Source organism: Triticum dicoccoides, chromosome 5A (assembly GCF_002162155.2).
Source record: "Triticum dicoccoides isolate Atlit2015 ecotype Zavitan chromosome 5A, WEW_v2.0, whole genome shotgun sequence".
In the NCBI taxonomy this organism is placed as follows: domain Eukaryota; kingdom Viridiplantae; phylum Streptophyta; class Magnoliopsida; order Poales; family Poaceae; genus Triticum; species Triticum dicoccoides.
In genome coordinates, this window is record NC_041388.1 from 655,350,637 (window position 1) to 655,369,081 (window position 18,445).

An 18,445-nucleotide genomic window follows, 5' to 3' on the forward strand; every position below is an offset into this window, starting at 1 on the left:
ATCCGGCAAGGAAGGGCTGGCGCGGGGTGGAGCTCTTGGCGACGCACATCCGGCGGCGAAGGGCTCACGCAGGGCACATCTGGCGACGAAGGACTGTGGTGGGCGGGGCGGGGCTCTTGGCGGGGAGGAACCGGCAGTCCACGGCGTGGCAAGCGGCGGACACCGTGGTGAGAGGAGACGAGTGGATCGGGAATGAGACTGGATCGGGGGTTGAGACGAATAAACATATTGCGAGCGGAAATTTTCAAAAAAAAAAAGAGACGGATCTACCCTTTAAAATCCTAATTGGTCCCACTAAAATTATGTACGGATCCCACCTTATATGTAATTTCCTGTAATTTTAGTTTTGTAACTCCTCGTAACTCTTATGTTCCCACCATTAGATCAGGCTGGATGGACGGCTCGTAAAATCGCCAATCACCTTACCAGTTGTAAAAAAATATATATGATGAAGTAGACTTTGAGAGTCTGTTTGGTTGGGCACTTGGCTCCCCTCAAAAGAAAAGAAGAAGAAGAAGAAGAAGAAGAAGAAGAAGAAGAAGAAAAATCTTGACAGTTGAGCTGGAAGTTGAAGAGCAGATACATACTGGGGTTATCCGTTTGTAGATAACAGCGGGCATTCTCTTTGCATACTATAGAAACAGTGTACCTGAAGCATAACTGCATAACAAACAGAAGAAGGAGCTCAGGTTTGACAGAAATCACAAAGCAATACCACATGACGGAGAAAATAGTTTATAGTCGCATACCAATAAGTGGTATCCTTTCTGGCAATAGTTTATAGTTGCATCAGTCAAAATAAAGCAGATTAACCACATGACGCCAAGCCCTGTCACCCCCTTGGAGCTGCCTCTGTCGCCGACTCAGCCGATCAAGAAAATCAAGAGTGGGGTCTTACACCATCTTCAAGCTGTGGAGATGGATCTCGCTCCGGGTGGCACAAACGTGATGCTCGGCGCGTGAAGAATCTTCCCCAAGTTATAGCTTTAGCTGTTGTTTCCCTCGTTTTTCATGTAGTCTGTCTGCCTCTCTGCAGACTTTTAATTTCCTTTGCTGATGTAATAAGTTCCCCTGCTGGGGTTCTCTAGCCTTCATACTTTCAGGCTTTTCTCATTTTCGAGACATGCAGATGGTGCGTGTTTGTCCGAACTACTCTGGTTTTGTTTTTTCAATGAATGTGGCCGCTTTGATCTTAACTGAACTTTTTTCACAGATATAGGAACATAGGAACATGTGAATGAGCTCCACCTTCTGGAAAAGCTCTACTACATGCTTTCTTTTCCTCTTCTTCCATCCCTTATTTCTCTTGGATTCTGCAGCTTCCAGGCTAACCTAACCACTGCCGATCTTTCTTCACAGGGACCCCCTTGGTTGAAATTGAGAACAGAGATAATTGGCCGCATCTGTCGCCAGAGATTTATGTTGGCTAATCTTGCCTTTTCACTCGCGAGTTGAACAAAATGGCAGGGCCCGTCTGAAGAAAAGCCATCAGACCCTGAAGACAATTTTACCGGATTAGTATGAATTTGGAATTATGTTATACAATTTTCCCTTGCTTGGTAAAATCATTTATATAAGTTGATGCCTTCTGCTACATTATTTGGATTGATAAGCTGCCGATGGAAGGCAAGTCACTGGAGAGTACATGAATGATTGATACAAATTTGAGTACTTCGATGCTAGTGTCTCTACTGAAAATAGAAGCGGCATGATAATCCTGATAATCCCATAGTTTCGTTGCTTTCGACCTAAGATCAGGGAGCAAGTTTGGCCACAAGCTCCTTGAGAACAGAGAGACAGCTGCTCCTCAGATGCTCAAATCCATCGCTCGCCATGACCGCCTTCAGAATATTACTTGCGGATCCAAGGAACTTAAACATACTTCCTTGAGCCCGCGGCATCCGTGCTGCTCAGCCAATGCTAAGGTTGTCGCCGCCATGCTTGTGTCCATGTTGTTGCACAGCTTCTGCACGCATATCAGCTTCAGCCTCTCGAGGTTATACCTGTCCGCCGCTACAAGCAGATGCTGAGCCATCCCAATAGAATCGTCGTCGTCAATATGTGGCAGCGAGTCCGAGTAGATGAAGTGGAGCATGGCCTTGAAGACCCTAGCTTCCATATCCTTTATATGTACACAAGTTGTGGTCTTCTCCTTCATAGGACCAAAGAGCTCCGCCCTGGAGACAGAGGACCGGGCAGCAAGCACGCACCTGTGTGCAGAGAAAGTATCTCCGCCAACCTTGAAGGTGAGATATCGGCCCCATCGCCTGCCAAGAGTAACCGGCCAAGATGCTGATGCACGTCGGATGGTGGCACCATGACAAATAGCTGGATGGGCTCTGTGAAGATCTCCTTTGTAATAGTGATATCACACCTAACGCTGAAAATATCATCTTTGAGGTAGACCGACTCCTCTAAGTCCTTCCTACTGATGAGATTATAGCAAACCTGTGGACCTTGTTCTTTGAAGGAAGTGTAACATGCTTGGTTGTAGGTAGGCGAAGGCACTGGTTCTCCATCCTGATCAAGAAAACTAATCTTGTATCGTGCTCGAACCTCATTGACCTCAGCCTGATCAAGACACAGACTGATGGATATTGAGTTATTGTAGCCTGTGTAGCCATCCGGGTAGTATTTCATACACCAGAGATGGCCACCGACCTGGAACGTCTCAGACGTGATGCATTTGCCGGTGCCCAGCCCCTTGGTTCGGGAGTACCCATCTATCTTCAGAATGTGCGAGCCAGACACTTGCACAGCTCGCGCCACGATGGCCGGCGAGGACTGCCATTGCGTGCCACGACCGCTGTCGACCATGGATAACATAGCAGAGCAGAGGTGAGAAAGTGGAAGAAGAACGGAGTTTGGCTATGGCCAGAATGGGACGGAGCTGAACAATCAGTGGTACTTATGGTGGCCTTGTTTGGTTTTATTCATGCCCATCACACCAGCAGCCGGAGTATCTCCCCGTGCACGCGCGGTGCGCCGAGGAGACGGATCCATGGCATCCACTATGTGCGTAGACCGTAGAATACCAACCGCCGGTTCTTAATAACTCGCGAGTGGACAGGCCAGTGAATCTAAGACGGCAAAGCGAGAAGCCAACAAGCCGCAGTGATGCGGCGCCTCTTCAGTTTCCACCAACGCTTTACATCACAACTCGTTGTTCTATCGCTCATTGCAGATATTTACTCTTCGTCTATGTCCCCCGGAGTTGTTAGTCAAATTTTGAGTAATCAATCATGAATCACACGCCACAAAAACATATTCTTTAAAACTTCTTTCACATACAAATCCAGTGACAGCACTTTTGATGGAACTCTTAAGACTCAAAATTCGACATGGACTAATAAACCAACGTAGAAGACACGAAGATTTCTAATCAGCGAGTAAAAATTGGACATCATATTTATACCAATCCTACGGACTGATTTACATATAACTTGGCTCGCATGGTAAAATCAACATTATAGACTAGTAGTTGCCAGTAATTGCTAGAATCTTTCTTTTTTGACCCTAAGAAGGGTGGTAACCGGGACAAGGTGCTTGGTGAAGATGCCCATGTTCACAGTGAGATCACACCTGACGCTGAAAACATCATTCCTGAGGTAAACTGATTCCTCTAAGGCCTTCTTTGATTCATAGGATTTTTATAGGATTTTCATAGGATTGTAATCCTATGGATTTTTTCCTGTGATGGTTGTTTGATTTACAGGAATTCAATCCTCAGGAATATATCCTGTGGAAGTTTCCCTTCTGTATTTCACAGGAAATTTTCCAAGAAGTCCGACCTCTCGGAAAGAATCCTGGCGGGAAGAAAAGCGCGCGCCGCTCGCTCACCCACAGTTTTCGCGGTAAATAACAGGCTTCGCGTACCTTATCACGACACCACATCGGCAGAAAACGCAAAACAGCAAACCCTCCTCCTACAGCACCGCTTTTCCCCATCTCATTCGCATCGACCTAGTCGTGCTGCGCCACGGCCGGCCGGCCGGCCGCGCGGCCCTCAGCTCAACTCCTCCGCTGGAGGACAGGCCTCTTCCGTCTGTGCTCCCACCCGCGATGTCCAGCAACAAGGTACTTTGGGGGCCACTCCAAAAGCTAGATCCGGTCCTCCCTTGCTTCATATGATAGCTAATTGAATTTTTGTCTTGTTGCTCGGCATCAACTACCATGATTTGTAGCTACCATACACACATACGATTGATTTTGATTAGTATTGGCTTGCAACGTATTGTGGATTTTTCTCCCGTTTTTCAGATCTCAGATTACTGTTTCGGGATTGGGGATTTTCTTTGCAACTACAGGTCTAAATATTTTCTCAGATTTGAGTTTATCCGATAGCCTACCAAATGACATGTGAGGCCATGTCCTGATGCTACTCGTATTGCTAGTTTTCTTCTGGTTCATTACCACTGTATGAGTATCATGAGACCGTTTTCTTCATAGCTATTAGATCAACATATATATTTTCTTAAGTTTGAGTTAATTCGCAATGCACATAACATATATAGGAACATGGTAATTTGTGTGCGCGCACAAGGCACTAAATTTTCATCTTCCATGGATTCTCTTCTGCACAAATATCATTGGCGCCCTTGCATATGTGCTAACAGAATGTATGCTAATTAACAGTCTGATGCATGTAGGTAGCTGATCATTGGTGCCTGTCAGAGCGACAAGGTCATCATTTGCAATCCAATGGTGCAATTGATCTTGAACTTGATGGTGGGACTGCAAGTCTTCATCCAGAAATAGGTATGCTTTGATGTTTGAATGACTTTGATAAACTCAGATGTGCAATTTTATTTAGTTGTGACGTGTCATTGATTTAGAAACTAAATTTGTTCATCTATTTTGAATATTTAGGAGTCACAAAAGGTAATACTCGAGTCAAATGGAGTCCCCAAATGGCTGATCGATGGTGCCTGTCAGAGCGACAAGGCCATCATCTGCAATCCAATGGGGCAATTGATCTTGAACTTCATGGTGGGACTACAAGTCTTCATCCAGAAATAGGTATGATCTGATGTTTCAATGACTTTGATAAACTCAGTTGTGCAACTTTATTAAGTTGTTATGTGTTGCTGTTATAAAAAGAATAGTTGTGATGTTTAGAAACTAAATTCGTCCACCTATGTTAAATATTTAGGACTCACAAAAGTTAATACTCGAGCCAAATGGAGTCACCGAATGAAGTTGTTCCTTGTTAGACTCTTAAAAGATTATGATGTGCCTGGTTTTCGGACACATAATGCTTGGAGTAAGGAGGCATGGACAAATATTGTTTCTCGACTAAATCAAAGGTTTGATCAATCATTTACTCTCAACCAAGTCAAACAAAAGGAGCAGGATCTGAAGAGAGACTATCGAAATGTTAAAGAATTGTTGGATCAAAGTGGCTTTGGATGGGATAAGGACAGAAAAATGGTTGATGCACCAGATAATGTTTGGGCAAGCTTTGCCGCTCGTAAGAACAGCAAGGATGTCCTGCAATGGAAAGAAAGGTCATTCCCCCTTTATGAAGAATTAGCTCCACTCTATGAAGGTGACTAACATACTGTTGCCATTTACATTGTAGCTTATTTTTCTTGTTGTCTACACTTTGCATATAAGGTTTAATTGTTCTAAACAAATTTCTGGAACTATTCTGTAGGTCGTTATGCTGAAGGGAGAACTCGTCGAGGCTTGGACCATTATACTAGGAAGAGGAAGCATGCACCAGTTCCCTCATCACAATCGACACAAGTGACGGATCTGTATCAATCACCATCACCTACCATGCCAGCTGCCGGTGAGTCAGATATGCAGTTTACATTAGATGAAAAACTTGACGAGTTCAATTTGGATTCTCCCCCGCACCTATCTACACCTATTCAGCATGTGCAAGCCCCGCCAAGATCTACACAAATGGAGAAACATGACACTAGGCGTGGGAAAAAACAGAAACGTGGTGCTAATGATGATTTCCATGAGAAGTATCTAAAACTGAAGAAGGAAGAAATTGATCGATTTGCTGCAATTGAGGAGAAGAAGCTAGAGGACCCCTACACCATCAACAAGTGCATCACAACAGTTGAAGGGTTGGAAGGTTTACAACTAGGAGATATGTTGATGGCATCAGATATCTTCAAATGCAAGGAGAACAGGGAAGTTTTCTTGTCATATTCTACTAATGAACTACGACTGGCTTGGCTTAAAAGAGAGATTGCGCGTGCCCAAACAACCCATCAAAATTAGGCCTTCTTTGATTCATAGGAAAGGAAAAATGGAGGAATAGGAAAATTAGAGGATTGACATGCCCTACCCACCTGAATCCTATGGAAGTAGAAAACATAGGGTTTGGCACAACTGGGGTGTTTGATGGGAGCATAGGAAAAGCATAGGAACTCAGAGCATTATAATATTATTATTTTGAAAGGTGTGCTTTCAAAACAGGTAGCCGTTACTCACTGAGCTAGCCGTTAGGCTACAACAGGATATATATACGTACGCAAGCACAACGTGTCTTCTTTACAAGCTCTCCATTTCATACAGCCAAGAACAGGTTACATGCAAGTCTTTGCTGGTGATAGCTGAAGTTTTCTCATACTTGCTTGATCTTCTCTCAAATCTGAGGTTAGTTCTTCTCATGTACACGTCCCTTTGCTTTTTTTAGATCTTCTCCATGTATACATTCCCTTTGCTTTAGTTCTTTGCCCTGTACATGTTTCCACCACTGCCATTCAGTCCATATCAAGAAAATCGACAGCACCGGATACAATTTTCATCCTAGCCGACCACCCAAAATCATCAAGTCACCAACAACCATCAGCATGAAAAGCCATATTCTTTTCTAGTTCTTGCATTCTGTAACTGATTCAAACATATGCTGAGGTGAAAGGCAAGAAAAGAAATATTGTCTTAATATCATGACACAGTAGAATGATCTACGCTAAGCCGTATCAGTTATCTGCCAAAAAAAATCCAGAGTATGACATAGTTATTTGGATCACGATGTGACTAGCATGGCAGAATTAAGCCTTGTTGTTTGTTATCTGCCAAAAAAATCCAGAGTATGACAAAGTTATTTGGGATCACGATGTGACTAGCATGGCAGAGTTAAGCCTTGTTGTTTGACCAATAAATTACTAGAAGTCTAACTATGCTAATTAAGCAGATTATATTTAAACTTGTAAAGTCATGACGCAGCTCACTAATTTCCACAGGCTTGTTTGTCATAACAGATGGATCCAAGCTACAGTCGTAGATCAAAAAGTGAGGATGAATTTGCTCTTTTTGTTCTTCCTACTTTAGAAGAACCCTCTCATTCCTCAAGAAGACCTATGCACACTTCAATACTTACAGGTGCATGACGTGTAAACGAAATTTTGAATGGACATGAAGACCTATGCAAAAGGCACTTCAGAATGGAGATTGACATATTTCAAGCTTTGGTTCAAAAACTGCGTGAGAATGATCGCCTTGTTGATGGAAGAGATGTCTCAGTAGAAGAACAAGTTGCTATATTTTTGTATGCATTATCTAAGAATGCAACAAATGATACTTTGGCAGATTGGTTTCAGCATAGTGGACAAACAATAAGTTACTATTTTGGAGAAGTGCTCAATGCAATTACAGAACTCTATTCTGTATATATACGTCCACCTTCCCTACACCCGCATCCAATCTTGAGTAAACAGAAGTTCTACCCCTTTTTTATGGTATGTATGCACGCTTATGATCAAGTTCAAATAACATAATTTCGAAATTTTATGGAGAAGATTATATGGCTTATGTACTTATATTTATGCAGGACTGCATCGGTGCTATAGATGGTACACATATTCCATTGGAATTACCTGTTCATGAGCAAGAACCATATCGCAATAGGAAGCAAACATTGTCACAAAATGTTATGGTAGCATGCGATTTTGATTTAAAGTTTGTGCATGTACATGCTGGTTGGGAGGGATCAGCTTCAGATGCAAGAGTCCTACAAGATGCACTTAACCATGGGTTTCAAGTACCCCCCGGAAAATTTTACCTTGTAGATGCTGGTTATGCAAATACACCACAATTTCTGGCACCATATCGTGGTACTAGATACCACCTGCAAGAACAAGGGAGAGTTCGCCAAAGGCCAAGAAATTACAAGGAATTATTCAACCTACGGCATGCACAACTCCGAAACCATATCGAGAGGACTATTGGTATAGTAAAAATGAGATTTCCAATATTGAGAGTGGCTTCACATTACTCTGTTACCAAACAAATTGACATATCAGTTGCTAGTTGTGTGCTTCACAATTTCATACGTTTGCATAATGGAGATCTATCTTGGCCTGAGAATACTGCTGTGGAGATTGACCAAGAACAATTTGTTGATGTGCCAAGTGGAGATCACAAGTATCATAATGACATACATGCATTTAATTACTCTAGAGAAGCTAGGAATCAAAAGCGAGAAGATATAGCACAACAAATATGGGCACAGTATGTATCACAAAGATCATAGAATATGTAATATGTTATCCAAGTTCAGCTACCATTCTTGTACTTGAAATATGACAGGCAAGTTGTAATACCATTCTTGGACTTCAAATTTGCAATAGTACTACAAATTTTCATGCATGCCTAACCAAAAGCCTCTCAACATAACTACCAAAATATACTAAACCATCATGGTCAGTTCTATGACCAACTGAACTAAACATAAATATATGACACCTACAGACCAAAAGCTTCCCTAAAATAGAACCTATGATCACAGTGGATCACCACAATGGCTAAGGCCTTCTTTGATTCATAGGATTTTTATAGGATTTTCATAGGATTGTAATCCTATGGATTTTTTCCTGTGATGGTTGTTTGATTTACAGGAATTCAATCCTCAGGAATATATCCTGTGGAAGTTTCCCTTCTGTATTTCACAGGAAATTTTCCAAGAAGTCCGACCTCTCGGAAAGAATCCTGGCGGGAAGAAAAGCGCGCGCCGCTCGCTCACCCACAATTTTCGCGGTAAATAACAGGCTTCGCGTACCTTATCACGACACCACATCGGCAGAAAACGCAAAACAGCAAACCCTCCTCCTACAGCACCGCTTTTCCCCATCTCATTCGCATCGACCTAGTCGTGCTGCGCCACGGCCGGCCGGCCGGCCGCGCGGCCCTCAGCTCAACTCCTCCGCTGGAGGACAGGCCTCTTCCGTCTGTGCTCCCACCCGCGATGTCCAGCAACAAGGTACTTTGGGGGCCACTCCAAAAGCTAGATCCGGTCCTCCCTTGCTTCATATGATAGCTAATTGAATTTTTGTCTTGTTGCTCGGCATCAACTACCATGATTTGTAGCTACCATACACACATACGATTGATTTTGATTAGTATTGGCTTGCAACGTATTGTGGATTTTTCTCCCGTTTTTCAGATCTCAGATTACTGTTTCGGGATTGGGGATTTTCTTTGCAACTACAGGTCTAAATATTTTCTCAGATTTGAGTTTATCCGGTAGCCTACCAAATGACATGTGAGGCCATGTCCTGATGCTACTCGTATTGCTAGTTTTCTTCTGGTTCATTACCACTGTATGAGTATCATGAGACCGTTTTCTTCATAGCTATTAGATCAACATATATATTTTCTTAAGTTTGAGTTAATTCGCAATGCACATAACATATATAGGAACATGGTAATTTGTGTGCGCGCACAAGGCACTAAATTTTCATCTTCCATGGATTCTCTTCTGCACAAATATCATTGGCGCCCTTGCATATGTGCTAACAGAATGTATGCTAATTAACAGTCTGATGCATGTAGGTAGCTGATCATTGGTGCCTGTCAGAGCGACAAGGTCATCATTTGCAATCCAATGGTGCAATTGATCTTGAACTTGATGGTGGGACTGCAAGTCTTCATCCAGAAATAGGTATGCTTTGATGTTTGAATGACTTTGATAAACTCAGATGTGCAATTTTATTTAGTTGTGACGTGTCATTGATTTAGAAACTAAATTTGTTCATCTATTTTGAATATTTAGGAGTCACAAAAGGTAATACTCGAGTCAAATGGAGTCCCCAAATGGCTGATCGATGGTGCCTGTCAGAGCGACAAGGCCATCATCTGCAATCCAATGGGGCAATTGATCTTGAACTTCATGGTGGGACTACAAGTCTTCATCCAGAAATAGGTATGATCTGATGTTTCAATGACTTTGATAAACTCAGTTGTGCAACTTTATTAAGTTGTTATGTGTTGCTGTTATAAAAAGAATAGTTGTGATGTTTAGAAACTAAATTCGTCCACCTATGTTAAATATTTAGGACTCACAAAAGTTAATACTCGAGCCAAATGGAGTCATCGAATGAAGTTGTTCCTTGTTAGACTCTTAAAAGATTATGATGTGCCTGGTTTTCGGACACATAATGCTTGGAGTAAGGAGGCATGGACAAATATTGTTTCTCGACTAAATCAAAGGTTTGATCAATCATTTACTCTCAACCAAGTCAAACAAAAGGAGCAGGATCTGAAGAGAGACTATCGAAATGTTAAAGAATTGTTGGATCAAAGTGGCTTTGGATGGGATAAGGACAGAAAAATGGTTGATGCACCAGATAATGTTTGGGCAAGCTTTGCCGCTCGTAAGAACAGCAAGGATGTCCTGCAATGGAAAGAAAGGTCATTCCCCCTTTATGAAGAATTAGCTCCACTCTATGAAGGTGACTAACATACTGTTGCCATTTACATTGTAGCTTATTTTTCTTGCTGTCTACACTTTGCATATAAGGTTTAATTGTTCTAAACAAATTTCTGGAACTATTCTGTAGGTCGTTATGCTGAAGGGAGAACTCGTCGAGGCTTGGACCATTATACTAGGAAGAGGAAGCATGCACCAGTTCCCTCATCACAATCGACACAAGTGACGGATCTGTATCAATCATCATCACCTACCATGCCAGCTGCCGGTGAGTCAGATATGCAGTTTACATTAGATGAAAAACTTGACGAGTTCAATTTGGATTCTCCCCCGCACCTATCTACACCTATTCAGCATGTGCAAGCCCCCGCCAAGATCTACACAAATGGAGAAACATGACACTAGGCGTGGGAAAAAACAGAAACGTGGTGCTAATGATGATTTCCATGAGAAGTATCTAAAACTGAAGAAGGAAGAAATTGATCGATTTGCTGCAATTGAGGAGAAGAAGCTAGAGGACCCCTACACCATCAACAAGTGCATCACAACAGTTGAAGGGTTGGAAGGTTTACAACCAGGAGATATGTTGATGGCATCAGATATCTTCAAATGCAAGGAGAACAGGGAAGTTTTCTTGTCATATTCTACTAATGAACTACGACTGGCTTGGCTTAAAAGAGAGATTGCGCGTGCCCAAACAACCCATCAAAATTAGCCATTGTGGTGATCCACTGAGATCGTAGGTTCTATTTTAGGGAAGCTTTTGGTCTGTAGGTGTCATATATTTATGTTTAGTTCAGTTGGTCATAGAACTGACCATGATGGTTTAGTATATTTTGGTAGTTATGTTGAGAGGCTTTTGGTTAGGCATGCATGAAAATTTGTAGTACTATTGCAAATTTGAAGTCCAAGAATGGTATTACAACTTGCATGTCATATTTCAAGTACAAGAATGGTAGCTGAACTTGGATAACATATTACATATTCTATGATCTTTGTGATACATACTGTGCCCACATTTGTTGTGCTATATCTTCTCGCTTTTGATTCCCAGCTTCTCTAGAGTAATTAAATGCATGTATGTCATTATGATACTTGTGATCTCCACTTGGCACATCAACAAATTGTTCTTGGTCAATCTCCACAGCAGTATTCTCAGGCCAAGATAGATCTCCATTATGCAAACGTATGAAATTGTGAAGCACACAACTAGCAACTGATATGTCAATTTGTTTGGTAACAGAGTAATGTGAAGCCACTCTCAATATTGGAAATCTCATTTTTACTATACCAATAGTCCTCTCGATATGGTTTCGGAGTTGTGCATGCCGTAGGTTGAATAATTCCTTGTAATTTCTTGGCCTTTGGCGAACTCTCCCTTGTTCTTGCAGGTGGTATCTAGTACCACGATATGGTGCCAGAAATTGTGGTGTATTTGCATAACCAGCATCTACAAGGTAAAATTTTCCGGGGGGTACTTGAAACCCATGGTTAAGTGCATCTTGTAGGACTCTTGCATCTGAAGCTGATCCCTCCCAACCAGCATGTACATGCACAAACTTTAAATCAAAATCGCATGCTACCATAACATTTTGTGACAATGTTTGCTTCCTATTGCGATATGGTTCTTGCTCATGATCAGGTAATTCCAATGGAATATGTGTACCATCTATAGCACCGATGCAGTCCTGCATAAATATAAGTACATAAGCCATATAATCTTCTCCATAAAATTTCGAAATTATGTTATTTGAACTTGATCATAAGCGTGCATACATACCATAAAAAAGGGGTAGAACTTCTGTTTACTCAAGATTGGATGCGGGTGTAGGGAAGGTGGACGTATATATACAGAATAGAGTTCTGTAATTGCATTGAGCACTTCTCCAAAATAGTAACTTATTGTTTGTCCACTATGCTGAAACCAATCTGCCAAAGTATCATTTGTTGCATTCTTAGATAATGCATACAAAAATATAGCAACTTGTTCTTCTACTGAGACATCTCTTCCATCAACAAGGCGATCATTCTCGCGCAGTTTTTGAACCAAAGCTTGAAATATGTCAATCTCCATTCTGAAGTGCCTTTTGCATAGGTCTTCATGTCCATTCAAAATTTCGTTTACACGTCGTGCACCTGTAAGTATTGAAGTGTGCATAGGTCTTCTTGAGGAATGAGAGGGTTCTTCTAAAGTAGGAAGAACAAAAAGAGCAAATTCATCCTCACTTTTTGATCTACGACTGTAGCTTGGATCCATCTGTTATGACAAACAAGCCTGTGGAAATTAGTGAGCTGCGTCATGACTTTACAAGTTTAAATATAATCTGCTTAATTAGCATAGTTAGACTTCTAGTAATTTATTGGTCAAACAACAAGGCTTAATTCTGCCATGCTAGTCACATCGTGATCCCAAATAACTATGTCATACTCTGGATTTTTTTGGCAGATAACAAACAACAAGGCTTAATTCTGCCATGCTAGTCACATCGTGATCCAAATAACTATGTCATACTCTGGATTTTTTTTGGCAGATAACTGATACGGCTTAGCGTAGATCATTCTACTGTGTCATGATATTAAGACAATATTTCTTTTCTTGCCTTTCACCTCAGCATATGTTTGAATCAGTTATAGAATGCAAGAACTAAAAAAGAATATGGCTTTTCATGCTGATGGTTGTTGGTGACTTGATGATTTTGGGTGGTCGGCTAGGATGAAAATTGTATCCAGTGCTGTCGATTTTCTTGATATGGACTGAATGGCAGTGGTGGAAACATGTACATGGCAAAGAACTAAAGCAAAGGGAATGTATACATGGAGAAGATCTAAAAAAAGCAAAGGGACGTGTACATGAGAAGAACTAACCTCAGATTTGAGAGAAGATCAAGCAAGTATGAGAAAACTTCAGCTATCACCAGCAAAGACTTGCATGTAACCTGTTCTTGGCTGTATGAAATGGAGAGCTTGTAAAGAAGAAACGTTGTGCTTGCGTACGTATATATATCCTGTTGTAGCCTAACGGCTAGCTCAGTGAGTAACGGCTACCTGTTTTGAAAGCACACCTTTCAAAATAATAATATTATAATGCTCTGAGTTCCTATGATTTTCCTATGCTCCCATCAAACACCCCAGTTGTGCCAAACCCTATGTTTTCTACTTCCATAGGATTCAGGTGGGTAGGGCATGTCAATCCTCTAATTTTCCTATTCCTCCATTTTTCCTTTCCTGTGAATCAAAGAAGGCCTAAGTCCCTTCTCTTGATGAATGCTCTGCAACCCCATGGCATTCTTCTGGAGAAGGTTTTAGTCGACCTGGCAAAGCCGTACGATGGGACCGGATTCCCGCCTTGATCGAGCAGATTAATCTTGTATGATGCTTTGACTTCATTGGTATCATCGTCATGGAGGCAGATGAAGATGGATATCCAATCGGCAGCGTCAGTGCCGCTGCCATTAGGGAAGTACTATTGGATATACCACCTACGGCCGCCGACTGCGGAGGTCCTGGATACGATGCACTTGCCGTTGCCAAGCCCTTTGGTTCGGGAGTACCCTTCGATCTTGAGAACGTGCGACCCGGACACGGCTGGGGCGACGATGGCCGACGCCGTGAGGCCGCCGCGGCCGCTCCGATCACCGGAAGAGTACCGATCATCTTTGGACTTTACCATGGTTGAAGACTGGTTTTGCCGCTCCAGACGAGGTCCGCCTACCATCATATTTATATGCGCATGTGGCCTATACAAGAGGAAATGGAGTACAATCCGTTGTGATTATTAGCAAATCACAACAACAATTAGTTCTGATCCCTGAATATAGGAAACAGCTAGTAGACTATTACTTCCTCTAGTCGACAGGGCAAGTGGGCTGGGACCATGCAGAAATTGAAGCGCACAATTAGCCAACCGTCTCGCTCAATTAACTCCCGTAGTATATGCGGCAATTGTTGGCCTCCTGCAAGCAACAATTACTCCACCTGAAATTAACCGACCAGTCCAGCATGCACGTTCTCTCTCCACATCCATCGGGCCCTTTGTTCCAGTAAGTTTTTTGGCGACTGCTCACAGTGAGGAGTAACATAGAGTAGTAATTTGCCGATGTTACTAGTCTATGTTACTACTTTGATGAGTGGTATCATGAAAGAGTTTATTTATTAGGCTATAGACTCATTATGCTTTGAAATGTGTGATGTTACAGTAACTACCTAAGTTACCACAAACCCCTCTCTCCTTATTAATTAGCTGTCACATAAGCAATTCTGTATTGAAATGTGTGATGTTACTAGTTAAGTTACTCCCATTGTGACTAGTCTAAGGATGGTCGTAATGGGAGTATCATAGGTAGTATCATGCATGCCACCTAAGCAATTTTGATGAGGTGACATAGAATTAAATGAAGAAAGAGAGGCTTGAGTATCATATCATGATATCGTATCATATTCAATGATGCGCTACTTTGTGTCATACATGACAATAAATGTAGTCCTATATGATACCAACATATATATGATACCATGCATTACGGATGTAGTATCATACACCAGTATCATATGCATGATACTAGTATATGATACTCCCCATTACAACCAGTCTAAGACTAGTCATAGTGGGAGTAACTTAGCTAGTAACATAGCGCACTTCAAGAATTTTTTGCTTATGTTGCAAGTAATTAATAAGAAGTGGTAACTATGTTACTGTAACATAACGCTTTTCAAGACAAGATGAGTCTACAAGGTAATTAATGAAGCCATCTAAGTTACTACTATTTTGTTACTTTGCATTATGAAGATAGTAACTTAGGCTAGTGTCATATGCATGACACTAGTCTAAGTTACTCCTCACTATGACCAGCCTAATAAGATGTGCTTTAAGGATTAATCTCCCATTTCATTATTTTGTGCTAAGATTCCGGAATCCCTCAATGGTGTCATATTAGAGAATGGCATTATTGGTTACTTGGATTGTAGCTGAGAGGATAGAAGTTCTTCTGAAACAAGATTTAAGGTCTTAGAGGGTGCTTGGATCCAATGGACTTATTTTAGTCTGACTAAAAATAGTCTCTTTATGAGGCTAAAGTTCCAAGTACCCCTGACTAAAGAGAGGCTAAAACTAGTCTTGAGACTAAATTTTTTTAGTCAGGGATACCCCTACTAAAATATGGATTAGTCCCCTCTCTCCTCATTTAACTCCTCTCCTTTAACACATGCGAGTTCTCGATTGGAGGGTTTGGAAGATAATAAATGCTCATTAACTTGATTTTAGTCTCTTTAGTATTTGGATCCAAGCATGGGTGAGGCTAGCAAGTTTTAGTCCCACTACTTTTAGTCATGAGACTAAAACATATCCAATCATCCTCTTACTTAAGCCTCTTGGATTGCTAGCACTATCAGCTCAAGAACTTGCTGACTCCATATGTCAGAAACAACTTGTTTGAAATCAACAAGGATACTTCAGCCTCCAGCCAATAATTTTCAAACCCGAATAGATCGGGTAACCCTCCTTTTCTTAAAAATAAAAAATCAAACCCAAAGATTTTGGATTTTGGAATTATTGTGCCAGTTTGGACCACTCAAGGAGTGTGGTCAGAAGTTGGTCTGGCAAGAGGTAGATCTAGAGATATTAGGATATGATAAAGTCCAAGTCTTACATGAGAAGATCCAATCAAGCTTATCTTGAAGAGGGGCATTATGCATGTTGCTCCAAGTATAAGTGGAATCTCCACCAGCCCTGTCATGTCCATATTTGAAAATAGATATCTCTAAACGCCAACAACAACACATAAATTTGTAGTTATAGATTATTAACACAAAGCTAAAATGGATTTGCTCGAAGTAATGCTCATCAGAATCGGATCAGGCATAACATAAGAAATACTCCCTCCGTTCCTTTATATAAGGTGTATTTTTTTAGCACGGTGACCAAGACACATAATTGAAGAGAATTTTAGACGAAAGTACCCTTAACTAACTAGGTAGTTAGCAGCTTAATTAGTGACAACTAAATAACCATCGGCCTAATAAAAGGCAACTCAATCTCGCTGCACCAGAATAAAATCAATTGATGGGATGGAAGAGACAGAAATGTGAGTGCATGCAATCACGAGATAGATTACTTTTTCACTACCTTCCTATTGGGAATTACGTACTGCTTTTTATCTAAGGCCATCTCCAATATTTGTATGGTAGCTTTGTTGGTAAAATATGCCATGTCATCAACCAATACCTTAACATACAACAACTTCAATGGGTTGTATCTAGTTTGCCCAATAGGATGTAAGATAATAAATAAGGTGCTCTCTCATTCTACATTGAAGCTTGTGCAAGGGGTGTTGATTCATGTACATACAACCTTCCTCTCTTTTCTCATTTATTGTATGCCACATCATCAAAAATCCTATGTGGCAAAGTCTACCAACAACTATCTTACAACCATTGGAGATGCCCTAAGGCTGGTTGTAATGGGGAGTATCATATAGTAGTATATGCATATGATACTACTGTATGATACTACCTCCTTAATGCATAGTATCATATATTAGTATCATGTAGTATTCTATTTATTGTCATGCATGACACAAAGTAGCATATCATCCATTATGATACGGTATCATGATATGATACTTCACCATCTTTTTCTTCATTTAAAGCTATGACACGTCATCAAAATTGCCTAGTTGGCATGCATGATACTAGCTATGATACTACCACTACGACTAGCCTAAGGCAGGTAAAGGATGGTGGAAGGGCATGCACGGAAAACTAAGAGAAAAAGAGAAATACACCTTACGTTGTGAAAATTTTGGGAAAAACAAATACACCTTATATAAAGGAACGGAGGGAGTAGTTGTTAAATTAAAGCAGACTCACATGATGACCATCAACATTGGACAAAGCAAGTGGTATCTGAAAAATAAATCACTGATTAAGGTGTTGATCAATGAAAAGAGATCAACTAATGATCTCACTGAAATACCACTGACAGAGACAATTGGTTCGGTTCCTATCGACAAACACTTTAAGTTGACACTGTTTTATTCACCTCGATCTTTATTTGCCTCTACCTTTCTTAATCTCGATTTGGAGTGACATTTTAAGTGGTAAACTATATTTAATGGTTATTTGTTTATGTTGAACTAAGAATGTAGCTAATTGTTGGGCCTCTGGCCCTCAATGTATTCAACTGTAATATCATAACTACAAAGAAATTAGCACAAATAGATGGTCTTAGTGTGAGGCCATAGAGAATGATAATAAAGGAAAAGTGAAAATTAAAAATATGACATTTGTGGTGCACTGGAGATGTAACGACGACAAATATAAACTAGGGACAGTAGATTGAAAAAAGTCTAGTATGTCTAGCTCATTAACATGTTCTCTCCAGTACAGAAGAAGCAAGTGAAAAGTTGCTGCCTACATTTCTGTTAAAAAAATTATAGGCATGTAAGATTATTTTGAATAACTGCATCTAAAACATTGAATGCATTGCCCGAACTTGTTACTTCTTCATGTAAATTGGGCTGAATTTCTGACACTACAATTTCATCTTACCACATTATTTTCCGTACAAGTAATTTCACACGATAAGCACATACTACAGAGTACAGAGGGCCAACTTCCACATAGCATGCCTGGAAGCCATTCCTGCACCTTCAGCAACCGGTGAACAACTCTAGATACCTATAGGACAAAAACCCAATCAGTTGTCGAACGTACACCAAGTATCTTTGATGGGCGATGGAGGCAAATGAGTGGCGAAGTGAGAAACAATCTGGTTAC

At 41.0% G+C, this 18,445-nt stretch overlaps 1 pseudogene; it reads right to left on the bottom strand.

Annotated features, from left to right (window-relative positions):
• Window positions 1–1,611: 1,611 nt before the first annotated feature.
• LOC119303803 lies at window positions 1,612–14,342 on the bottom strand (annotated as a pseudogene).
• Between the last annotated feature and the right edge of the window lie 4,103 nt (window positions 14,343–18,445).